Source organism: Lutra lutra, chromosome 8, assembly GCF_902655055.1.
Source record: "Lutra lutra chromosome 8, mLutLut1.2, whole genome shotgun sequence".
NCBI lineage: Eukaryota > Metazoa > Chordata > Mammalia > Carnivora > Mustelidae > Lutra > Lutra lutra.
Window position 1 is genome coordinate 2,806,431 of NC_062285.1, and position 11,436 is coordinate 2,817,866.

Sequence of the window (11,436 nt, forward strand, 5' to 3'; positions counted from 1 at the left end):
GATAAGTAGGATAAGAACTGATTTTTATACCTTTTTAAGCCATTAATAGTACTGGAGATAATAAGCAATTGAACAGATTGAGGTGATTTAAATTTGTACAGTTTTGAGGCACCACATTTGTGATAATGTGTCTCAGCGGCCATGGGCAACTCGTACATTTGCCTGAGGCCATCAAGGCATCAGACAGCTTCCCATGGTCACCTGGTCCCAACTGGTCCCAACTTAGACCAGAGGAGGGACTCGGCTTTGAGTGGGCCTGGCGGGAACTCCAACGAAGGACGCTGCGGAAGCGAGTAGGGACGTGAGCGGACTTAGGCGGCCTGGGCCGCACCCAGCTGGGATATTGGGGAACCTGCAACATCTGTGATGGCTCTGAGTAGCTTCCACACCTCGGGGAGGTTCACTCCTTCCTGAGTGGTGGGATCCTACCGTGGTTCATAGACATCACGACATCACCCACTCAGAAATGAGTTCCAGACCCACCTCTTACGCACTGGGTGGCCTTGGGGTTTATTACTCGCCCTCTCAGCGCCAAAGCTCTTCCTCTGCAGAGTGGGGAGACCCATAGGGCCTGCTCTGTCAGGTTATCATGGACCTTGACTTCTGGGAAGCCCTCGAGCCGTACCTGCAGATTGGAGACCCCAGCAAGAGTTTGCTCTTACAGTTCCTGGTGTCACAGGAGTTATAAGGGTCAAGGAAAAGCAATGCTTTACTGATTTCGGATCTGCTGTGCAAGTTTGCTAACATAAATAGACAATTTTATTATTTTCGAAACCAAAGTGCACCCTTCCTCGTGATTATACCCCAATAATCTAGTTTCGTTTCTGTTAAGTAACACAATTTCTGGGATAATGTGTTTGGAATGACTCCGCGTGGGTCAAGTTACATGCTCTCAGAAAGAAGCTTGTCTATCACCCACATGTCAACACGTCACCCTTCCTGGGACCAGAGGTCCTGACACACTGGAAGAAGGGTCACATTCCAGCAGCAGAAACGCCCTGATGTCCCAGGACGGCAGAACGGGGGAAGGTGAGCAGGAGGGTTTCCACGCTGGTCCCGGTCCTGGCCAACGGAGACAGTGGTCACAGAGAATGTGTCCTCCGGCCAAAGATCGGCTCCTTTGCTCACTCAAAGGTGGAAAGAAAGGGTCTCACAATTTTAAATATTTCCTTCACTTTGCTTTAAATACTTGAAGCCTCTAAATGTTTAATTACCTTTTCTTTTGGTATTGTAATTCTGCCATTTGCATGAGAGTCCTTGACGTGTTTCATGCTGTATTAATGATTAAACTCTTCCATTTTTATATTAAATTCTGTCTCAGATGTTTTTAGAAAAAAGCTCTTCTGGTATTTGGGGTTTGGTGGCCAAAACCACCAGCCAGGGCACCGGGCCAGCTCAGCTAGAAAAACATGTGACTTTGGTCTTGGCCTTGTGAGTGTTAGCCCCACGTTGGGTGTGGAGATTACTTAAATCAACTTTTCCAAAACAAATTTTGGGTTTACAAATTATCTTCATAACATAGGCCTTATCTGTGACAACTAGAAGGTTATATCCTCTCCTTATCTCACTAAACAAAGACACATGATGTTCACATTGGTGTAAAAGGCAATAAAGCAAAGAATTCAATCCTAGCCAGGAAAGCCAGGCTGCTCGGGACAGTCCTCTGCTACCCCATCCTAATGCCCCAAATTGACCACATCAGATGGTGTGAGCTGCTAATTCTCATGATTAATTATCAGATAGCATAGAAGACTCTATTATAAAGACCTCTTTCTCCTGGTCCTGTCTTTGGGAGCGGAAGATAAATTAGGGATCTTACCTGAATAGATAACTCACCAAGGTGATAATTTCCAACACAGGGAAATCCTCCCTGAATAAAAGGAAAACTGGGTGCCCAGGCCATAGTGCACCCAGTCGATGTGCACACGACTGCACACAGCAGGCACTCGATAAATGGGTACGGAGCGCACAGAGGGGAGGAGAGAGGAGGTGAGACAGCGCATGTGCAAAGATGAACAGGTTCCAGGCCCTGGCGGGGTGCTCCCGCAGTGGGAAAGGGCTGGTGTCTGTCCGCGAACTCCCCGGGGCTGCCCACTGCTTGGACACTGTTTGGGGACAGAGGCGTGTGGCCTCCAGGAAGCTCCTTCCCACCTCCCGCCGGCCTCACGGCCACTCCCCGCCCTGCACCTGACCCACCGCCAGCCCCCGTGTGCGATGCCGCTCGCGCACCGTGTCGTTCTACACCACCCCTCCGCCTGAGGGCAGCACCCAGCACCCACTCGCCCCGGGACCCTTCCTCTCTCTGACCGCACCCATTCCACCCCGATGCTCGCAGGCACCTGCCTCCAACCGCAGTGCAGTTCACAGGACACAGCAGTCTGCGGAGAAATAGGATGAAACACGCTTGCTGGGAGATGAGGGCCACACCGGCCAGTTTCAGAGAAGATCCAACAGTATTCGGAAGTGAAGTCACACTTCTGCTTAAACAGACACCCTGCATTCACACACACACACGCACACACGCACACACTCACCCGGTTCCAGGAGTGTGATCGCATCCTGGCACCGATTAAAAAAAAAAAAAAAAAAAAAAAAAGACAAAAAACCCTTCTATGAAATCTCAGTAAGGTAAGATGATCGATTGTTTTGTTTGCTTGAATATCCTTGAGCCTAAAGAAAAGTTATCGACCTCTGTCATCCCTGAACATTTTGAAAATCTTCCTGGTGGTCGGGATTCAGAAGTCAATCAACGCACTCTTCTGGAAGGTCAGCGGCAGGAGGGAACTTCCGGAGCCCGCTCGAGGGGCTTAGCTTTCCCTCCGTCTCGGTCCTGTGCGATGCAGCTGTGCACTCAAAAGCGGCAGAAAGGAGAGCACACTTTCCTCCAAACACATCACCTTGTGTTCGTTAAATATGTGCAAACTTTTAGGGGGAAATCACACATCAATAAAGTGTTTGATTTTTTTTTTTTAAGATTTAAGATTTTATTTTAAAGCGAAGGGAAGAGAGGCAGAGAGGGAGAGAGAATCTCCAAACCACCCATGGTAGAAACAAAACAAATCAAATATCACAGCCCTTCCGGATGACTCAGCGCAGACCGGGCAAGGAGGTGGACGGAGCGAAGCAACAGGGACAGACTATGTCAGGTGGCGATGAGGGGCACGGGGAGGACTCAGGGTAAGGATGGCCATGGGAGCACTCCATAAAAGGAGCAGACAGCCTTCCTGATAACACTCTAGGAGCCGGCTCACAGAAGTTAGGATACACACGAAGTGCCAGCATGCTCAAAATTGAGCAACAGACAGGAAATTAGAGGGGATACAAAGGTCCCTGGGAGCGCCATCTCAGGACAGCTCGAAGTAAAATGAAACCCAGCCCAGGGAGCACCTGCAAATAAACGCAGCTTGAATAAACTGGCCTCCCTGAGGGAACCAACAGTCCATGCCTCCCTGAGGGAACCAACAGTCCATCCCTCCCTGAGGGAACCAACAGTCCATGCCTCCCTGAGGGAACCAACAGTACATGCCTCCCTGAGGGAACCAACAGTCCATCCCTCCCTGAGGGAACCAACAGTCCATGCCTCCCTGAGGGAACCAACAGTCCATCCCTCCCTGAGGGGACCAACAGTCCATCCCTCCCTGAGGGGACCAACAGTCCATGCCTCCCTGAGGGGACCAACAGTCCATGCCTCCCTGAGGGGACCAACAGTCCATCCCTCCCTGAGGGAACCAACAGTCCATGCCTCCCTGAGGGAACCAACAGTCCATGCCTCCCTGAGGGAACCAACAGTCCATGCCTCCCTGAGGGAACCAACAGTCCATCCCTCCCTGAGGGAACCAACAGTCCATGCCTCCCTGAGGGAACCAACAGTCCATGCCTCCCTGAGGGAACCAACAGTCCATGCCTCCCTGAGGGAACCAACAGTCCATCCCTCCCTGAGGGAACCAACAGTCCATGCCTCCCTGAGGGAACCAACAGTCCATCCCTCCCTGAGGGAACCAACAGTCCATGCCTCCCTGAGGGAACCAACAGTCCATCCCTCCCTGAGGGAACCAACAGTCCATCCCTCCCTGAGGGAACCAAAAGTCCATCCCTCCCTGAGGGAACCAACTCTTCTACAGCTCCCTGACAGAACTGACACAATCACCAGCCACGACCCCTACTGTTTAAGGTAATAAAGGGCTTTCTACGTGGCATTTCCTTTCCTCCTCAGAAGACAAGCTCTGTGTGGTCTTATCCTGGTTCGGTAGGCCTGCACCCTCCCCCAGAACAAATCTGAGCTGTGTGTTGAGTCCTTGAGGGGCAACTTTTGAAAAAAATTCCAGTATTGATAGGTGCCATCTCCTCCTACCTGTGTGCATTCGGTGCTGTTAGACCCTCCATCCCATTACTGATTAACTTCTTTTAAAGAATCTTTTTTTTTTAAAGACTTTATTTATTTATTTGACAGGGAGAGATCACAAGTAGACAGAGAGGCAGGCAGAGAGAGAGAGAGAGAGAGAGAGGGAAGCAGGCTCCCTGCTGAGCAGAGAGCCCGATGCAGGACTCGATCCCAGGACCCTGAGATCATGACCTGAGCCGAAGGCAGCGGCTTAACCCACTGAGCCACCCAGGCGCCCACTGATTAACTTCTTAATTTAAATGGTGTACACAGTGGATTGCCAGTGTTTATGTCTTCAAAACTTTGCATGAACACCAGCTCATAGTCTGTCCATTAGTTTATCTTCCTCATTAAACATGACTTCCTAAGAATGATATTGTATTTAATATAAATAAAGCATTATTAGAAAAGGTTTAAAATCAAACAAATTGGGATTGGCCCAATTGAACTAAATGTTGATGTGCTTTCAAAACATATTCATGCAAAAAAAAAAACCCATATTCACACAAATACTTTCATCCATGTTTGTTAGGAATACGATATCAAAAAGGCCCTGTGAATGAGAATAATCTTAAAGACTACATTTAGCAATCTCATATCAAACACTTTGAGTTATTTTTTTAAAATGCGGACAGAATACCACAAATCGTTGAATTGTCCTTCAAAACTTTATGCAGTTTCAATCTTGGATTTGAAATACGCAACCGTATTGGAGCTTTCTCCTCACCCCACCACCAGAATAACATAGTCACTTGTGCCTGTAAAGCAGGAAATGAGCAGACTGACCACATCCCACAGAAAATTCAAGAAAGGGTAAGTGGAGACTTGTCTAATTCATTGAAGAAAATAAACTCTGCTCGTTCTTCAGTAATCCACAATTTCATTAGAGTGTGAAGCACAAAGTAGGTTTAAAACAAAAACACCTACCATCTAGGCATCATAAATGACCGATTTAAGATCATATTAAGCAAGTGACAGGTTTGCACCTTAAACACTTCATTGAGAGGGGGTGAGACGGTTCTGCCTGGCCCCGCAGGGACCGTCTGGTCACATCGAGACACTCAGGTGCCTTCTGTGAAGAGGGATGAAGGTCACTGGCGCCATTGCCTCACACACAGGGTCAGTAAACCATCTCAGAACTAGAAAACGCTTCTCTCAGAAATACATTATTTATTCTGCATTTTTTGGTACAACCTAAATTATTTGGGAATCTATCTTTAAACCTATTTTTAAAATACCAAAAATAATTGTATGAAAGGAATGCAGAGAGAGAATTTGTTCTTGCTGCCAGATCTGGGTGGGCCGGCGTGCCTGCCATTGCATTACATTCAGAGCGCGATTAATTTAAAATGTGAAATGACTAGTTGGTTATGGTGGGTCCTGAAACAACACCATCCACGGTTCCCCACACGCCAGACGTGTAAGGTTTACTTCGCTCTTACTGTCCTGGAATGCTGCATAGTATCGATGAACAAGAATCACCCAACACAATCGGGATGCCTGGGTGGCTCAGTTGGTTGGACGACTGCTTTCGGCTCAGGTCATGATCTTGGAGTCCCGGGATCGAGTCCCGCATCAGGCTCCCAGCTCCACGGGGAGTCTGCTTCTCCCTCTGACCTTCTCCTCGCTCATGCTCTCTCTCACTGCCTCTCTTTCAAATAAATAAATAAAATCTTTAAAAAAAAAAAAAAAGAATCACCCAACACCAGCACTTGAATAAGCACGTCACGGGTACCCCACCTCTCTGAGCCCGCTCCGGGAGGGTTCTCAGGAAGGCTGTCTGGCTCCCTGCACGGAGTGCTCCCACGGTCATCCTGGGCATTGTTTACAACAGTGATGACAGTGGTAAGTCCTCGCAAAGATGAAATGCTTTTAGCTTAAAATGCAATGGGTTGCTCCCTGCAGGTTCTCAGCCAACAACGCAAACTGGTAGGAGAAAGAGGAGCACGTCCCACTTAATCCACAGTGACGATTCAAACTGCTGATGGGGACCAAAATGGAATGTGGTCTGTACCTGAAAGCGAACGGCAGATGGAGTCACCCTGAATGCCCAAGGTGCTGTGCCCAGCGACCACAGAAAACCACGTTTGTGGCAGCCCCAGACTCGGGGAGAGACTCAGGAACTCATACTGCATAAGGAGTGAGCAGATTCAGGGACACCTGGGTGGCTCAGTAGGTTGAGCGTCTGCCTTCGGCTCAGGTCATGATCCTAAGTCCGGGGATCAAGTCCTGACTCAGCGGAGGGGTCCACTTCTCCCTCTGCCGCTGCTCCCCCTGTTTGCGCTCTCGCGCTCTCTCTCTACCTGACAAATACATAAATAAAATCTTAAAAAGGAAAAACAAGTGTGCATATTCGATAATACAATATGATGCCATGAAAGCTGCACGAACACTGACAGACTCAGGAAAAGGACAGCTGACGTCAAGCCTGTGGGTCGAGGGAGACCCAGGCTGACGCAGACTCCTGTGAACGGAGACTTAAGAAGTTCCTTCTAGAGGACTTACGGAGTGTTCTTTCTTGGTGCAGAAACAATGAATTCTGGAACACTGAAAATGAGTAAAATAAATAAATAAAAGTTTAAAAAAAAAAAGAAGTGTTCTTTGTTTTTTCACTGCAAATCTTTTTTTCTTTTTTTTTTTAAGTGTTCCTTGCCTTGAACCTATCAAAGAACGAAAAGGTAAGATTTCTGCTGTCAGTAAATAGTGTTATTTACTCCACAAATACCTGGGAAGGCAGCGTGAACCTGATCCATATTGGAAAACAGGGCACTAAGGAAGTGTTTGGGGGAAGAAAGGAAACCAGACGGGTTCACGGCCTCCTGGCTCAGCCACTGGAGAGGCAGCGCTTTCGGGTATCCCCTCCAACAGGCCCGGCCAGAAAGGGGAGGAAAAACCCACAGGCACAGGCTCAGCTGTGAGAGGGCAGGGCAGCGGGTTTCAAAAATTCCTGGTTTTCAGCCATGCTTTTCCCACCCATTTGCCTTGTTATTAATAATTAACCAATGGTTACTGATAGCTGCTTCCCCAGGGCCCCGGAAACTCAGGTGTTTGCCTTGGGTGATCTGTGCTCTCGAATTATCTGGACAGCCCGTCTGATTGGCTTATCTTCACTTCCTTGATAAGACCGAGCCCAGAGACGCACTTAAATCCCTTCCTGGGGGGCCCCCAGCTAGGAAGTGGCTGAGCCGGCCTCAAACCAGAGACTCGCTCCCGAGCTCAGGCTTGGGACGCAGAGGTTATTTTTTATTATACGTTAAAAACCCCAAATTGCTTGCATATCAGGAGGTCCTAGAGGAGCAGCAGAGCGTGTGGCCGAGTGCCCCGGCCACGGGCCAGACCGGCTGGACGGGATCCTCCCGGTGTGTGACGGTGGGCAAGGTCAGTCTGTCGCTGCATGTCCCTGTCTAGTTACGGGAAACACAAGCAAGCTTCCCTCAGAGGGATAGGAGGTGAGCGTTTGAGTTAAAAACGCTCATAGGGCTGTAGAGCGGCGCCCCGCATAGCACAGCAGTCACGGAAAAACCTTTTCACTTCATGATCCCGATGCAAAAGTCCAAGGTCAAATTGAGGTCCTGTGTCTGAGACCCAGCACTCACCAGCACGAAGCTTCTGTAACCTAGGATCCCCACGGCTGACTGAGGTGACTCTGAGTTGTATCTTGTGGGGACCTGCCCAGTAGCTGTTGGATTTGATCTGCAAACATACGTGACACGACAGGAGAAGAGAGGATGGAGAGTCAACCCTCCTTGCTGCTTCCATTCTGTAATCAGAGCCCCACGTTTCTGAGCACACCGTGATCTCTCGTGAACAGGAGCTTCAAGGATATAAATTCTTTCCAGGATCAAGTGAGTACAACAAAGAATCTCAGTTATCTCAAGGTCAAATAAACCAGGATCCTCAACCACGTGGAAGCTAAGATGCGGTCAGGAGATCGGGTGGGAAGTTCCCCTCGATTACCACATAATTTTAAAATAGTCTGGTTTCAATAAAAGCATTGAGGAACCTCAAAGAGTTGGAGTGAGTCAGAATGACCTGGCACCCCGAGGGCGAAGAGAAAGAGTGGAGACGGTGCTGTCCGGTCTTGGCTCATCGCTGAGTTCCATTAGCTCCCTGTGACCAAAATAGCCAACATTATGTTAGAGACCGTGAACTCGCAATGTGCACTTTCTCATCTTCCCTTTAGAAGAATGAGATAACCTAAAACGAATAAATAGCAAAATGTCCATTGTTCCCAGTTCACACAATGAATTCGTTACCGGGGAGTCCAAAGGCCGCTCCGACCATTATCCTGACCGTTCCCACGACTTTGCACATTGTGTGTGTAGTTTTAAATCAAGTCATTTTTTTTTTTAAACAAACCTCTGGCATCTTTACCCTCCCCCCATCTTAATATTTAAAGGGCCAAATGCTTCTATAAACATGGGAACTAACTTCGAGTCCAGAGGGAACGCTCAGCTCCAGAAGACATTCATCATGAGTCAGCATCTCCTTAACAAGTTTATCCAAAAGCCCCAGAGTAATAATTAATTCATCTCTCTCTAAAGCAAACATTGCCTTCATGAGATCCAGAGAAAGGCCTAGGGCAGACCCACGATGGTCTAAAAAATAATGCGTCAGAAACGCTCGTTAAACACGGCACCCCCAGGCAGGAATCCCCTTCCTAAAGTCAGATTCTTTCTGGGGGGGTAGGGAGTCGGTGGTCGATTTAACCTGATGTTTTATATTCTTTGGCACCAGAGTCTTCATTGTGAGGCGGTATCAACCCCATACATCTACAGGAATGTATTTAAGTGGAATCTGGTGAAAACAGAACCAACCCAGTACTCCCAGAGCACAACAGGATACGGGGCCATAGATAGACTTGATGCCGTTGACCCCTTCTTCTCAGGGAATGGGCTGTATCCACTGTCATGCCTGGAACATTCTCGCGGGTCCAGAGTGTGTTTTCTTTAACTCCTGCCTGAGTCTCCGACCTCATGCCATGGATGCCTCCTTCTCCTTTCCAGATGCTTATTCCTAAGTATAGTCTTTGCTTATAAACTTGTTCCGAGCGGAGTCTGCATATCCCGGTGATTTACGCCAAGCCACACTTTCCTTTCATACGTTCCAGAAGATTTCGGACATGATTTGCAAGAATTACGCATCTCTACCCTCAGCGTGTTCCCTCTGTTCCCCTTAGAGGATTTGTTTCTTTCTTCCTGTGATGGCAACAAGGGTGGTGTTTGGGGCTCATTTTTTCCAGGAAACCACTTGCCACCAAGAAAAGGAATTGAAAATGAGTCCTTTGTGTGAATAGCGCCGTGACTGTTCAAGGACATTTCTGTCTGTCTGTCTCTGTCTCCCACACACCCCACACGACTCAGGAACATCGCTGTGGGATCATTTCGAGCTCAATGTCATGAGGGTTAAACACGATCATAAAACATCTGACACTCGACGATAATATGTCTATATTGGCCGGCCAGATGCGTACCGAGAGCCGTTCACTAAAGGGCTCCTGTAACCTCAGAGCCTGGACCTGCGCGCCTCGGCTAACGACTCCCACAGAACAAACCCCGTCTGCGCCGGGAAGCCGTCCGCCTCAGAACCAGGGAGATCTTCCAGCAAATGTAAGATTCTGGAGAAAAATATTGCTGTTCTGCACTTAAAAGCGACTGATGCCATGCATCTATTAGAATGAATTTGTAACACTTACGTTTTCCCCTGACAAGTGTCCTGTACGGGTATGTTGTTTCACGAAGCTGAAGCAATGACGAGCCCCTTCCCGGTCAAGTGTCGGGAGCACGAGGTGCGGGGCTTCCTCGTCTCAGCTTTGAGGATTTGTATTTGGAAGATTTGAACTGACCAGATTACAGGACACCTGTCTCCCCACCTCATTCAGAACCAGGCATTCATGGTTCCGGGCTAGTTTGCAAATATTTCCCATGGGAAGAAAGGAATACTTTCTGGAATGTATTTTTAAATGGACATCTTATTATTAGTTGGGATGGTGAGACCAAGAGATTAGCAAGACTGTCCTTGAAAAGACAGTTTATCTGTAGGGAGTAGCACCCATTACCTGCCCCCCTCCCCACGCCCGTGCCCAGCTGCACTAGGGAGCGCAGGAGGCACCAGGGCAGATGCCAGAACGTGGGCAGGAGCCTGTACTGTGGTTTCGGCCAGAAGGAACCCAGGAGGGAACGTGCACAGGGTTAGGAATGGCTAGTTTGATTAATTTTGGTGGGTTGGGGAGAAGGAGCTGTCCCTAGAAGTCAGACACCTGACTCTGCAGGTGTAAGGGCTGGGGATGGTACCCCAGGAGTGTCTTAGTCAGCAGAGGAGGGTGGGTGTGCTGGATTGGACTGGCTTGGTTTGCTTTAAAAAGACGAGCCCCCAGGCAAGTCTTTCAGCAGCTCTAGGAGAGGGCAAGACCGCAGAGGTCAAAACATCAGAATAAAACCCTGCATTTACCCACCAGGGAAGAGCACAGGAACCAAGGCCTAATAGGATTGCAAAAGAGGGTGGGGACATCTGCAAGACAAAGGAGAAAGTGGGATTTTAGCTAAAGGCAAAGGGAGTTGAGGGGAATTGGAAGGGGAGGTGAACCATGAGAGACTATGGACTCTGAAAAACAATCTGAGGGGTTCGAAGGGGCGGTGGGGGGGGAGGTTGGGAGAACCAGGTGGTGGGTATTGGAGAGGGCACGGACTGCATGGAGCACTGGGTGTGGTGCAGAAACAATGAATTCTGTTACGCTGAAAAGAAATAAAAAAAATTAAAATTAAAATTAAAAAAATAAATAAGTAAAATCCTTAAAAATAATAAATAAATAAAGGCAAAGGAAATGATGCACCCCAGCCCCTACCTAGGGAGGGATGGGAGGAGGGAACTATGTATAAAAAATATGGCAATTCAGGATCTTGGAAGCATCCGTAGGATGTGACAGTTCCAGGTAGTTTAGATTCTAGAATCTTCATCTAGAAGAGTCTGCACAATTAAGGTCACAACGTGGAAAGCCACAGATAAGTACCGAGGGATAAAAACTGTATCCATAACTGTTATCCACAACCGTTCTG

General features: G+C 48.3%; 1 long non-coding RNA gene across 1 annotated transcript; it reads right to left on the reverse strand.

Annotated features, from left to right (window-relative positions):
• Window positions 1-6,083: 6,083 nt before the first annotated feature.
• LOC125106923 (uncharacterized) lies at window positions 6,084-7,166 on the reverse strand. Its single transcript, XR_007129438.1, has 3 exons — window positions 7,107-7,166; window positions 6,783-6,928; window positions 6,084-6,395 (listed from the first exon to the last, which is right to left on the reverse strand). It is a non-coding gene; the product is annotated as an uncharacterized LOC125106923 (long non-coding RNA).
• Window positions 7,167-11,436: the final 4,270 nt, after the last annotated feature.